This window comes from Sus scrofa, chromosome X (assembly GCF_054392235.1).
Source record: "Sus scrofa isolate SSC_HxYL_T2T_F1_AM1 chromosome X, Sscrofa_HxYL_maternal_Yorkshire_Landrace_v2.0, whole genome shotgun sequence".
NCBI classification, from domain to species: Eukaryota; Metazoa; Chordata; class Mammalia; order Artiodactyla; family Suidae; genus Sus; species Sus scrofa.
In genome coordinates this window covers 39,519,634-39,533,021 of record NC_139401.1, presented here as the reverse complement: position 1 = coordinate 39,533,021, position 13,388 = coordinate 39,519,634, and the positions used below count along the sequence as shown (strand labels likewise).

General features: G+C 50.8%; 1 long non-coding RNA gene across 1 annotated transcript; it reads right to left on the bottom strand.

Moving 5' to 3' along the window:
* Nucleotides 1-860: 860 nt before the first annotated feature.
* LOC146394554 (uncharacterized) lies at nt 861-7,356 on the bottom strand. Its single transcript, XR_014835351.1, has 2 exons — nt 2,348-7,356; nt 861-1,382 (listed from the first exon to the last, which is right to left on the bottom strand). It is a non-coding gene; the product is annotated as an uncharacterized LOC146394554 (long non-coding RNA).
* Nucleotides 7,357-13,388: the final 6,032 nt, after the last annotated feature.

Here is a 13,388-nt window from a genome sequence, read left to right as displayed (position 1 = left end):
TACCCGCAGCATGTGCAGGTTCCCAGGCTAGGGGTCGAATCGGAGCTGTAGCTGCCAGCCTATACCACGGCCACAGCCACACCAGATCCAAGCTGTGGCTGTGACCTATACCACTGCTCACAGCAACGCCGGATCCTTAATCCGCTGAGCGAGGCCAGGGATCGAACAGGCAACCTCATGGTTCCTAGTCGGATTCGTTTCCCCTGCGCCACAACGGGAACTCCCTGTATGGGCTTCCTTAGTAAATCATTAAGTAATAAGATCTTGTGGTGAATCTAATAACAACCATCATTTCATAGTGTTGATGAGCATATGTGATAATTTAAGATACCTGCTAATCCTACTGAGGTTTGTTGCCTACTTGTATAATTGAAGGAAATGCTAAATTTTAGTTCAAGGCTAGTGAAAACGGAGATGTCTCTTTTCCCGCCATCAAATTCACAGACTCTGTGAATTCTCTCTTTGAACCTCAGGTTAAGACCCCAGTCTAGAGCAAATTAAAGGCTATTGGCCCGGAGTTCCCGTCGTGGCTTAGTGGAAACGAATCTGACTAGCATCCAATGAAGACGCAGGTTCCATCCCTGGCCTCACTCTGTGGGTTAAGGATCTGGCATTGCCATGAACCATGGTGTAGTTTGCAGATGCGGCTCGGATCTGGCATGGCTGTGGTGTAGGCTGGTGACTACGGCTCCGATTCGACTCCTAGTCTGGGAATCTCCATATGTCACGGGCGTGGCCCTAAAAAGACAAAAAAAAAAAAAGGCTATCAGTCCCATCTCGCACAGCCTCATTACCAGGTGTTCTGTTAACCACCATTTTTTCAAAAAAAAATTAGAGCCAGCCTCCAACAGAATCAGAAATCACACATAAAAACATTTATTACTAGCAGGCACAAGAAAACAGTTATGCCAGATCTCTGCCCTTAGGCACACCAACAAGTACCTTGGCTAAAAGGGACGCTGCATACAGAAGTGACAATATATAAGAGGCAGGATTCAACTAACCCTCCAGTTAAAACAAGCACAATGTCCTCTGTTAGGTGGCAGGCCACAGGAATAAACCAAGTCTGTGGCCTGGAATGTCACGCCCCAGGGCATTCCCCGTCTGGGCAGCTCAGGTGCATAGACTTCATTCAGGCAGCAGCAAAGTTGCGCCTACAATATTTCTAGCCCATCCTCATGTCTTGAGCATGGCTTATTTTGTCAATAAAAACTGATTTCTAACATTTATAATGCTAATTGGTGAGCCCGGTGGTATAGTTGGTTTTTTTAGGGCCACACCTGTGGCATATGGCAGTTCCCGGGCTAGAGGTTGAATGAGAGCTGCAGCTGCCGGCCTGCACCACAGCCACAGCCACGTGGGATCCCAGCCATGCCTGTGACCTACACCACAGCTCAAGGCAACGTCGGATCCTTAACCCACTGAGTGAGGCCAGGGATTGAACTTGCATCCTCATGGATCCTCAGTATCCCATGAACCACAGCGGGAACTCCTGTGGTACAGATTTAGAAAGCCAATGTGCTGCCTGGAGTGTAGCCTTCTTCTGTTTTTATTTTTGGCTGCCTGTGGCATATGGAGTTCCAGGGCCAGGGATCAGATCCAAGCCACAGCTGCGACCTGTGCTGCACAGCTGCAGCAGTACTGGATTCTTAACCCCACTGTGCCTGGCTGGGCCGGGGACTGAACCTGCATCCCAGTGCCCCAGAGATGCTGCTGATCAGGTTGCACCACAGTGGGAACTCCTGGAGTATGGATTTCTGATTCAGGTTTTTCAAATGCTAACTAATTGAGGTGTGCACCCTTCATTAGCACATTTCAAATGTAAACCTGCCTCTTTTACAGTATTAATCTAAAACACACTATCTAGGGAGTTCCTGTTGTGGTACAGCAGAAATGAATGTGACTAGTATCCACAAGGATGCAGGTTCGATCCCTGGCCCCGCTCAGTGGGTTAAGGATCCAGCATTGTCATGAGCTGTGGTGTAGGTCGCAGACTCGGCTTGGATCCCATGATGCTGTGGCTGTGACGTCGGCCGGCAGGTGTAGCTCTGATTCAGCCCCTAGCCTAGGAACTTCCATATTCCACAGGTGCAGCCTTAAAAAAGCAAAAAAAAAAAAAAAAATTTTAAACCACTGTATAGGAGTTCCCTTGGTGGCACAGTGGTTAACGAATCCGACTAGGAACCATGAGGTTGCGGGTTCGATCCCTGGCCTTGCTCAGTGGGTTAAGGATCTGGCGTTGCCGAAGGCTGTGGTGTAGGTGGCAGACACTGCTTGGATCTGGTGTTGCTGTGGCTGTGGTGTAGGCCGGCGGCTACAGCTCCAATTTGACCCCTAGCCTGGGAACCTCCATATGCCGCAGGAGCGGCCCTAGAAAAGGCAAAAAGACCAAATAAAAGAAAAACGAAAACACTGTATATACAGAAGAACTTCATTATGCACTAAATTGTGTCCCTCCCCCCCACAAATGTATAGGAAGATACATTTGTACCCCCCAAATGTATAGCACGCGCACGCACACACACACACACACACCGCACGCACAGAAAGACAGAGACAGAGGTTTAGTTTAAGGAATTGGCTCACATGATTATAGAAGCTGCTAAGTCCCAAGATCCTCAGTCACCAAACTGGAGACCCCGGGAGAGCTGATGTTATAGCTCCAGTCTGAACGTCTTCAGGTTCAAAACCCAGGGAACGCTGATGTTTCCGTCTGAGTTCAAAGGCAGGAAAAAACAGATGTCCCAGCTGGAAGGCAGTCCGACACAGGTCCCCCCCTTACTCCCAGGAGGGTCAGCCCTTCTGCTCTCTTCAGGCCTTCAACTGATCGGACGAGGCCCACGCACATTAGCGAGGGCAATCTGCTGTGCGCAGTCCGCCAACTCACATGTTTCTCTCATCCGACATCACCCCGAAGACACAGCTACGATAATGTTTGACCCCATTATTGTGGCCCCATGGCCCAGTCAGTTAACACCTGCAACTAACTATTGCACTGTCCTCCGGAACTCCAACTTGTTTATCCTTGGACGTTTTTAGCTTGTGAGACCAGTTTTGCTCTTGCTTGGCCTAAATTTTCTGCTGTAAAGAGTCCTGCCCTCGCTCATACATAATTCATGTATTTTCATAATTTTATTGATGTTGATAAAAGCGCCTCTTAAATTTGGTGGGGGGAAATAGAAGAAAGACCAAGGGAACACTGGGTGTCCTAGTTCTAAATACTTTTTCTTAATAGATTATGGGAGAAAATCAATGAACATACCTTAAGAGGGAAAAATAGGAAAATACCTTGATAGCCTAGGACACGTCTTAAATTATAAAGCGCATCAGAATCACCCCCAGGTCTCTGAAAACACAGAGGGCTGGGCCCCACCCCCAGAATTTCTTATTCAGTAGGTTGGGGATAAGGCCTGAGAATTTGCTTTTCTAACAAGATCCCATGATCCTGGTTCTGGTAGTCCAAGACCACGTTTTTGGGTAGGAACATGCTAGGGGTAAAAAGCCCATCCATAATGTGCACAGACGTGATATGGCATTCAAGGACCCACGTTTCTGCTATCTGGGTACACTTGATCCGTCTATGCTACCTCACAGTCCAAAATGGCTGCCTGAGCCCCAGCCATCACGACTAGATTCCAAGCAAAGGTAAGAAGGAACAGGGAAAGACCACTCCTTTTAAGGACACTTCCCACTTCCCAGAAGTTGCATGCAAGACTTCCATTTACATTCCACTGACCAGAACTTAGTCACACGGCCACACCTAGTTACAAAGGAAGCTGGAGAAATTTCTTGTTTCTCCAGGAGGCTATGTGCCCAGCTAAAATTCCATTATTTATAAATAATGGGGGAAAGAGCTATTTAGGGACAATGAAAGGCCTCTGCCATGGGGATCTTTCAGCTTGTTCGGAACAGGAAATAATTCGTTCCCCATGCCAGTGTATAAGCTGGCCTACCTTCCCTCTGAGTCAGAGGCACAGTCCATGTAGCTCAATAAATACAACTTAGAACCTTGCAAAGCCTAGTGACTAAGGAACGACCAGCCTGGCCGATGTCATAGGTTCTCCATGCCAACTGCTGGAAGAATGCAGATGGAAGTCCAAAGCTAGATGTGGGCATTGCCATGTTCCTTCTCACTGGTTTGGTGAATTGGTCATCCTGAGAACTGGCAGAGGTTTCGGTTTCCTCTGGATCACTTGCCTCCTGAAATTCAGTAAGGGCCAGACGTCAGCAACTTTAGGGGGGAAGGTCCTCTGGAGGAAAGACCTGGAACTCCAGCAATGCACATAATTACAACCGCTCGCTCGGTTCCAGAGAGAACACAGAATAAACAGGCTTTTAACAATCCCCGTAGCTGTGCCAGACAACAGAGGGTTTATCACCCCCTCCCCCCACTTCTGGGCTCCAAGGCGGAAGACGGGCCTGCAAGGTCTCAGCTGCTAAAAGGAGAGAACGCGTGAGAAAAAAAATGCTGCCGGAGTTGAAGCCCAGGCAGTTTCTTCAAATGCTTGATTCAGGGGTTTAATTTTTAAATGCAGTTCTGGCTGATAAGATGGAGATGCAAATAGAAACTGCTGTTCCTTGATTAACCCTTCCAGCCACTGAGTGCCACTCTCGATTTGTTCGGTCAACCCAACTGTAAAAATGCTCTCGTATGGGGCGGGGGGGCCCTTGGTGTGGATTATGTTGGGGAAGCAGGAAGCGAAAGTAGACCCCCCCACCAAAAAAAAGTCTGTATGTGTCTATCTATTCCCTTGGGTGTATGTTGGGTAATTTTTTCTCCTGACTAGCTCTCACCAGACAACATACTTCTAGTTCTCTGTAGTATCTCCTTCTTGATCTCATAATGAATTTCAGAGTAATGCTTGAAGAACCACTTCGAAAATTGTTCCTAAAGTCCCTTACCGTTCTCAAAAAAAAAAAAAGCTGTTCAAATTTTACTGCTTCGTGATGCTTGCTATCATTTACATGTGTCATTATTATCAAAAACAAAATTTTTGCCACGCCCCCGGCATATGGAAGTTCCCAGGCCAGGGATCAAATCCGCGCCACAGCAGCAACCCCAGCTGCTGCTGGGATCCTTAGCCTGCTGCGCCACAAGGGAACTGCAATAACAAATGTTTTTAAAGTGCCTACTATATGCCTGGGGCTGGAGAATAGAAAAATCAGCAGGTTCCTGCCAGCAAGGGGTTATACACTCTATTCATAGAAATACAACACACCTTCAAGAATAGGAGAGTAAATAAGCTGGTAGAGAACTGTGGCCAAAACTAAGGGCAGGAACTGTTACCCAAGGAACTGTTCTCTCCTTCTACGCCCTCGAGTTCCCCGCACCTTCCTCCACAGCCAAGCCCCAATTTTGTTCTCTTGTTCACCCTCCAGTGTGATCAGGAAATGGGACGCCCCTCCCAGTCGTAAGGGAGTGAATTATGCTTGATCTAAGCCAGCCGCGACGGCCTCCTATTCCCTACCAGTGACTGGTGGAGCAGGGCCGTGTGACCCAGTCCTAGACAATGGGACCGCAGTAAAATCCACTCCCCACAGGGAAGGAGGTGTCAGTTTCTTTCAACTGAACATGTGATGTCTGGAATTGCTCCAGTGGTCTTTAGACCGTGAGGAGTGTCACCTCCAACAAGCCAAGGACAATGGAACAGAGATGCTAGGCACCCCCACTCCTTGGGAATGAGCCTGTCTCGGGAGCTCTCGTGAGATACAGTACCATTTTCTAAAGCCACTTTTAGCCGGGTCTTCAATATCTTGCCGCTGAAGGAGTTCCCATTGTGGCTCCGCAGTTAACAAACCCGACTAGTATCCATGAGGATGCGGGTTCGATCCCTGGCCTCGCTCAATGGGTTAATGATCTGGCGTTGCCATGAGCTGTGGTGTAGGTTGCAGACAAGGCTCGGATCCTGCTGTTGCTGTGGCTCTGGCGTAGGCTGGTGGCTACAGCTCTGATTCAACCCTTAGCCTGGGACCCTCCATATGCCGCGGGAGCGGCCCCAGAAAAGGCAAAAAGACAAAAACAAACAAAAAACAACAACAAAAAGAGAGAGATCCGGCGTTGCCGGGAGCTGTGGTGTAGATTGCAGACGTGGCTTGGCTCTGGCATTGCTATGGCTGTGGCGGCTACAGCTCTGATTGGCCTCCTAGCTTGGGAACCTCCATATGCCGTGGGTGCGGCCCTAAAAAGACAAAACAAAGAGAAAAGAAAAGCCCTGCAGCTGAAGACACACTGTCTGAAGCAATGGCCATGAAAACTGGCTGCCTTACATGTGTTATCGCACTGCTGTCCATCTACCTGTGAGGAAGACCTTATCAAACCCATTTTAGGGATGAAACAATGGAGTCTGAGAGATTAATACCACATCCAACATCACACTAATGGAGCCCTATTTGAAACACAATCAATGCCCAATAAAGATTCCATGAGGGAATGAATGGCCAAGCATGGGGTGTAGCTGAGGGACATGTGGCAGCCAGGAAACTCAACCCTGTAATGGGACACACCCTGATCCATTCTTCACACCATTCCTACACCCTCCAACCTAAGCTTCTTCGAATGCATCCCAAACGATGGTTTTCTGCGTTTCATTGAAAAGCCTCTGATCAAAATCCAGGGTGAAAGAATTCCCATTGTGGCTCAGCTGCAACAACCCGCCTGGTATCCATGAGGATGTGGTTTGATCCCTGGCCCTGCTCAGTGGCTTAAGGATCCGGTGTTGCCCTGGCTGTGGCCAGGGTAGCTGCAGCTCCGATTCCGCCCCTAGACAGGGAACTTCCATATGCGGCAGGTGCGGCGCTAAAAAGAAAAAAAGAAAAAAAAATCCAGGGTGAAGATTATCCTTCGGGCAGAAGTCCTCCCTAAGGTCGGACCTCAGACGCCCCCCGCCCCCGCCCCCGCCCCCGCGGGGGTGCGGTCGGGTCTCCAGCTCCAGCACAAGGCAGCCCTGCCATCTCCCTTCTCTTCGGCTGGAAAAACCACCGCCTTGGATTCGGCATCCGGCCCTCCAGACAGAGCCGAGACAGTGAAAAGAAGTCTCTTTGGAAACAAAAGACGGCCCGGCTCCGGGCAGACAGTGCGGCCGGAAGCTCCGTTTCCTTGCGGGCGCCCTTCACGCTCCTTAGCCAAATGGAAAGCCCGCAAAGCGATGCTTATGCCTTCCTTTCTTTTGTTCAGTGTCCATTACAGGACGGCGATGACTGCTCAGCGGGCACGTTTCTCTCTGGCTGGCCACCCAGCTCCGAAGCTGGGACTCGAGGGCTGTCCTTCACCCAGAGCCGCACCGCAGCCGACCCTGCCAGCTTCCCGAAGGCGGTGTTCTAGGCGAGGAAAATTGCTCCCGAGATTGCTTAAGGCCCCTGGGGAAATGACAAGGAGAAATTAATCTTCCATTGCTAATCTTCCTACGCGGCTAGATCAGAACTGTTGCCTGCAGAGGGAGACCGTCCCCTGGCTCCCGAGGGGCGCCTGGCTCCCGCGCCCCCCCCCTCCCACCGGCCTCCCCATCCCTCCGCGCTGCTGATGAGCAGGGGGCGAGGTCAGAAGGAGGCCAGGGGTGTGGTTCTCATACATCCCACCTTGTGCCCAGGTGCCAGAATTCCTCACCAGTTTGGCCTCAATCACTGATATTTGACCTTGATCATCAGCCTACACCGACCGAACCTCCCAGGCTCACAAGGTGTGGACTCTGTCCCAGCCTCCACTTCCATCTGCCCCCACCCCCCGGGCTTCAACAGCCCATCCCAGGGCCTGGACCTGGGCTGGGTCCTCTGCCTGGAACCATTATTTGTCACAGGTGTAATGACTTTTTTTTTTTTTTCAATTTAGGGCCGCACCTGCGGCATATGGAAGTTCCCAGGCTAGGGGTTGAATCGGATCTACAGCTCCCAGCCTACACCACAGCCACAACCACGTGGGATCCGAGCCACGTCTGCGACACACACCACGGCTCACAGCAACGCCCGATCCTTAACCCACTGAGCGAGGCCAGGGATGGTACCCAAATGCTCATGGATACTAGTGCGGTTCTTAACCTGCTGAACCACAATGGAAACTCAGCGACGACTTTTATGTCCGTGCCCCTGGCAGACCATGAGGGCAAGTACCTCATCTGTCTAGTTCGCCACTGTACCTCCAGCACCTCGCACAGCGCCTCGTGTGTCCCGAATCCTCGTAAGTAGGTGTTGGGGGAAGAAAACCCAACTCCTTCGGCTTCGGATGGGCAAGGCACTGAGACGCAGTGGCCACGGTGGAGACGCAGAACGAGCAGGTAACGCGCATCACCACCGTCAAGACTAATTCACTTCATCTGCACCGGTGAGCCCACGGCTTAAGCACGATGATTCTCTCCATTTTATGGAGGGAGAAACTGAGGCACAGACAGGTTAAGTACTTTGCTTGACGCAGATCATCCATTCCAGAATATATATGTCCGTGACCTTCAAACCACAGGCCCTCTTGGGCTGTTCCATGTGCCTCCGCAACGAGACTGTGTCCTGTTTTAGGTCAGGACAGGCCTTCCGTCTCCTTTACTTTTCCCAGCCCAGAACCATGCAGGGTCTCGGTAGGTACCAGTTAATGATGGCATATAATTCAGTCAAAAGAAACCATAAGCCTGGTCTTCACAGGCTTGCTTTTTTTTTTTTTTTTTTTGCTTCTTAGGGCCGCACCTGCGGCATATGGAAGTTCCCAGGCTAGGGACTGAATCGGAGCTACGGCTGCCAGCCTACACCACCTGCCACAGCCACGCGGGATCCGAGCCACGTCTGCGACCTACGCCACAGCTCATGGCAACGCCGGATCATTAACCCACTGAGCGAGGCCAGGGATTGAACCCGCAACCTCATGGTTCCTAGTCGGATTCGTTAACCACTGCGCCACGACGGGAACTCCTTCATAGGCTTGCTTTCTAAGACAAAACGAGACAGAAGATGAAGAAGAAATGTAAATCACAGGGGAAGCAGAGAGCTGTCCCCCCCCAAAAAAAACTGGACAGATTCTGACCCTCTTCCTTCAGAGCTTGTCCTCTGTGTAAGTCCGAAGCGAGAAAGAAGGCGACAGAGGCTGGAAGGTGAGTGACGTAGGTTAAAGACGGGCCTGTGGTCTCGGAGGCCTCATGCATTCCTTCATCTTTAAGTCGGAGGAGTCCCTGAAGGGGCCTTGTCCATCCTGCTTGGGTGAAGCTGCGGAATTCAGGGAGGGGCAAGAACAGGACTGGGAGGGTGCAGCCCCCACCGACCTGGGCACCCTGAGCAATTGTATCAAGGTACGACTGCGTTAGAGGATTTCCCATTGTGGCTCAGCGAGTTAGGAACACAGCATAGTGTCTGTAAGGATGCAGGTTCGATCCCTGGCCTCACTCTGGATTAAGGATCCTGCATGGCTGAAAGTTTCAGCATAGGTTGCAGATGCAGTTCGGATCCCGCATGGCTTCGGCTGTGGCTGTGGCCGGCAGGTGCAGCTCTGATTCAACCCCTAGCCCGGGAACGTCCATATGCCACACATGCGGTCCTAAAAAGAAGAAAAAACAAAAAAGACTGCATTAGGGTGCAAGAAATCCAGCACTCCATGAACGGCATCATCAACAAACCCGAAGGCGATTTTCCTCACAAAAGGAGAAGTCTAGAATTAGGTGTCTAAAGATGGGAGCCGGGCGGCTCAATACAGCAGGGACAGCGTTTCTGGGATTCTCTTGGCCTTTCCTTCTGGCCTTGACGGCTGCTGCAGCTCTAAGAGCATGTTCATGGTCAAGGCAGGAAGGCAGGGGAGGTGTGCCAGCCCCAAAAATATCTGTTCCTTTTATAAAGAAGTGAAAGCTTTCCAAGAAACCTTCCATGAGACTTCGGCGGATGAGCCCATAGCTGGCAGTGGGTCACGTGGCTGCCTCCAGCTGTGAAGGGAGCCAGGCGAGGGAGCTCTCAGATCTTTCACCGTACATACAAGTTGCCCCTGTGAGGATGTGGCTTTGATCCCTGGCCTCGCTCCGTGGGTTAAGGACCTGGTGTTGCCGTGTGCTGTGGTGTAGGTCGCAGACGCGGCTCAGATCTGGTGTGGCCCAAAAAAAAAAAAAATGTATAGATATAACTGAATTGCTTTGCCATACAGCAGAAAGAAAGAACTAGAGCTAAAAGAATGTTCCCGTCCCCAACATGGGCACAGACGTGGCTGTTGAGGCTGCAGCACCCAGAGGCTTCTGAGCAGTGATGAGGGAACCAGGGTGGACTTAATGAACCAGAGACTGTGGCAGCTCGAAGAAGGTCAGCAGCAAATGCATGGAGACAAGAGGGGGCAGCTGACTATTTTGAAAGTGGCCTCTACAACATATTTGAATTCACATACTCCTCTAGTACATGCCATTTGCCCCCTCAAGAGGTAAAGTCCTGGAGTTCCCGTCATGGCGCAGTGGTTAACGAATCTGACTAGGAACCATGAGGTTGCAGGTTCGATCCCTGGCCTCGCTCAGTGGGTTAAGGATCCAGCGTTGCCATGAGCTGGGGTGTAGGTCGCAGTCTCGGCTTGGATCACGAGTTGCTGTGGCTGTGGTGTAGGTCAGTGGCTGCAGCTCTGATTGGACTCCTAGCCTGGGAACCTCCATTTACCATGGGTGCGGCCCTAAAAAGACAAAAACATTAAAAGCTGTTTCTAAAAAAAGAGGTGGAGTCATCCTCTCCTCCTCTTGAAGTCTGGCCGGCCTTTGGGACCACCTTGAAAAACGAAATATGACAACGTGATACCACATGATTTTTGAGGCCTCAGGCTTGAAAGGCAAACGGGCACACCCTTCCCCGTCCCTTCTCTTCATTTACCCGTAGAACCCAGCTGCTATGCTGGGAGGAAGCCCAGACCACAGGCAGAGGCCATGGGTAGGTGTTCCAGCTGACAGCCCCAGATGAGGTCCCAGGCAGCGCATCAACTGTCCGAGGAGGCCTTGGAGTGATGCCACCCCCAGCCTTTGAGCTGACACCAAATAGCTGTGCCTGCCAAGCCCTGTTCAAATCACAGCTTTTACCGGAAAAATAAATATTGTGCTTGCTTTAAGTTTGGCAGTGGCTTGGTATACAGCTGGAGACGGATAACCCGATGGTGAGCAGAAGTCGGCGAGTACCAGCGGTGGCGTTCGGGCCCCATAGGCCAGGACCGGGGGTCAGCCCTTGATTAACCCTGGGAGAAGGGGGGGAGGAGGAGGAGAGGAGGAGGGAGAGTCGCATTGACCCCGAGAGGGACTGCCTTTAATCAGGACGTGCTGAGCTGGGTTGGATTGGCACGCGGATGGTTTCCACCATCAGTGGAAACAAGAGCTCAAGGGCCAAGGTAATTCCAGTTAATTCTGGAGCTTTATTACCAATAAAGCAGAATTCCTTCCCCCTGCCCTGCCCTCCCTCCTTTACCCACCCCCACCCTCCACCCTCGTAAGGATGCTTTTTTTTAAAAACTCACGGGCTTTTTTTTTTTTTCTCTTTTTTTTAAAAAACTCACGTTAATAAAAGCTTAGAGGTTGCAAAAAGAGAGAGAGAGAGAAAGGAAAATAAAGAGCATTAGTCTCTGCACACCAGACTCTGTGCTCAAGCAAAAATTCCTACCTACTTTACAATCAGGCGCTGGATGCTTCCCGCCATAGCTCTGATTCTAGCTCCGGCGCAGACGCTACATTCACACAGACTCAGACGAAGGCTGCACTGACCATCCCAGTAGGAAATCATGATTTCAGTGGTGTCCCGTCAGGAGTCCTGGAACCAAGGGGGATCTCTCCTAAGTTCATTCCTCCATCAGGCCAGGCCACCTGAGGTTTCTGGCAACGGGAGGGAAGGGAAAAGGTTCATGGTTGGGGGAAGCCCCACGCCAGCTCCGTTCTGGGTGGAGGGGCATTCCTGACCAAGCTGCAGGCAGCCACACCTGTTTGCATCCTCGCTTCTTGGCCTCTGCACAGAGGGCCACATGGCGGGTCCGGAGGTTTTTGTGGACAATCCAGGCAGAAGGCGGCAGGCTAGGCCAGATGTGCCTGCAGGCATCCCCAGCCTTCCAGTTTGAGACAGATGTTTTATGACTCAAGAGTCTGCGGAAGGCAATCTTGCTGCAAATATGCCCGTGGTAATCTTAAGTTTTGACAGTAGATCTTTTTTTTTTTAACTTCGAGATCCCCGAAACAGCTATCTGTCCCCAAACAAGGCTTTGGAACTCTTGAGCTCACTTTGCGCACAAGCTGAACAGCGCCGTGTTTTTCCTTCCTTCAGCAAAGTAGGTGCACAGTCTCCGGACTCACACATGGTTGCCATTAACGCTCGTGATGTTTGGGGTTTGGTGTAAACCCACATTTTATCCATTGAGCGATTTCTTTTTTCCAAAATAGTGAAAAGAGGACAAAACACAAAAGCTATTGCATGACTTGACTTTCCATGTCTGTCAAGCTGTGATTAAAAGTGGAAAATAATGCTAGCACTTAGGTGTCCTTCTGGAGAGGCAGGAGAAGAGGAAATTTGTTGTGATGGGTTTTGGGGTTTTTTTTTTTTTTTTTGCTCTTTAGGGCCACACCCCCGGCACATGGAGGTTCCCAGGCTAGGGGTCAAATCGGAGCTACAGCTGCCGGCCTACGCCACAGCCACAGCAACACCAGATCCGAGCCGAGTCTGCGACCTACACCACAGCTCAGGGCAACGCTGGATCCTCAACCCAGTGAGCGAGGCCAGGGATCGAACCCGCAACCTCATGGTTCCTAGTTGGATTCATTAACCACTGAGCCATGACGGGAACTCCCTGATGGTTGTTTTTTAAATGCTATGAACTACCAAGCAAAAAGTGGAGAGAATGATGGGGGTGCCTGAGATCATGGGGGTAAAATGAAAGGACTTTTTTCACAGGGGACAAAGGTCAATGAGCACAGGGGTCCCAGAGAAACGGGAGGTGTTTCCAACACTGTGATGCTTGGGATCGTTGTTTAGCCTCTGATGGCTCTTTCTCCTCTGCCAGAGTCCAAGAGAGATGCACTGTGATAGCACGGTTTACAATAAGAAACAGAGGAGTTCCTGTCGTGGTTCAGTGGTTTAGGAACCTGACTAGCATCCACGAGGACGCAGGTTCGATCCCTGGCCTTGCTCTATGGGTTAAGATCCGGCATTGCCGTGAGCTGTGGTGTAGGTCACAGACGCGGCTCGGATCCCGTGTTGCTATGGCTGTGGCTGTGGTGGAGGCCGGCGGCTACGGCTCCTATTCGACCCCTAGCCTGGGAACCTCCATATGCTGCGGGTGCGACCCTAGAAAAAGACAAAAAGAAAAAGAGAAAGAGATTTGTTCTTCATCCATTTCTGGCGCAGAGCTCTTAAAACCCTCAGAATTTCCCAAGCGCCAAGAGTGAGCCAGGTGTCGTGTTATGTTAATGAGGTGATTTTTGGACACC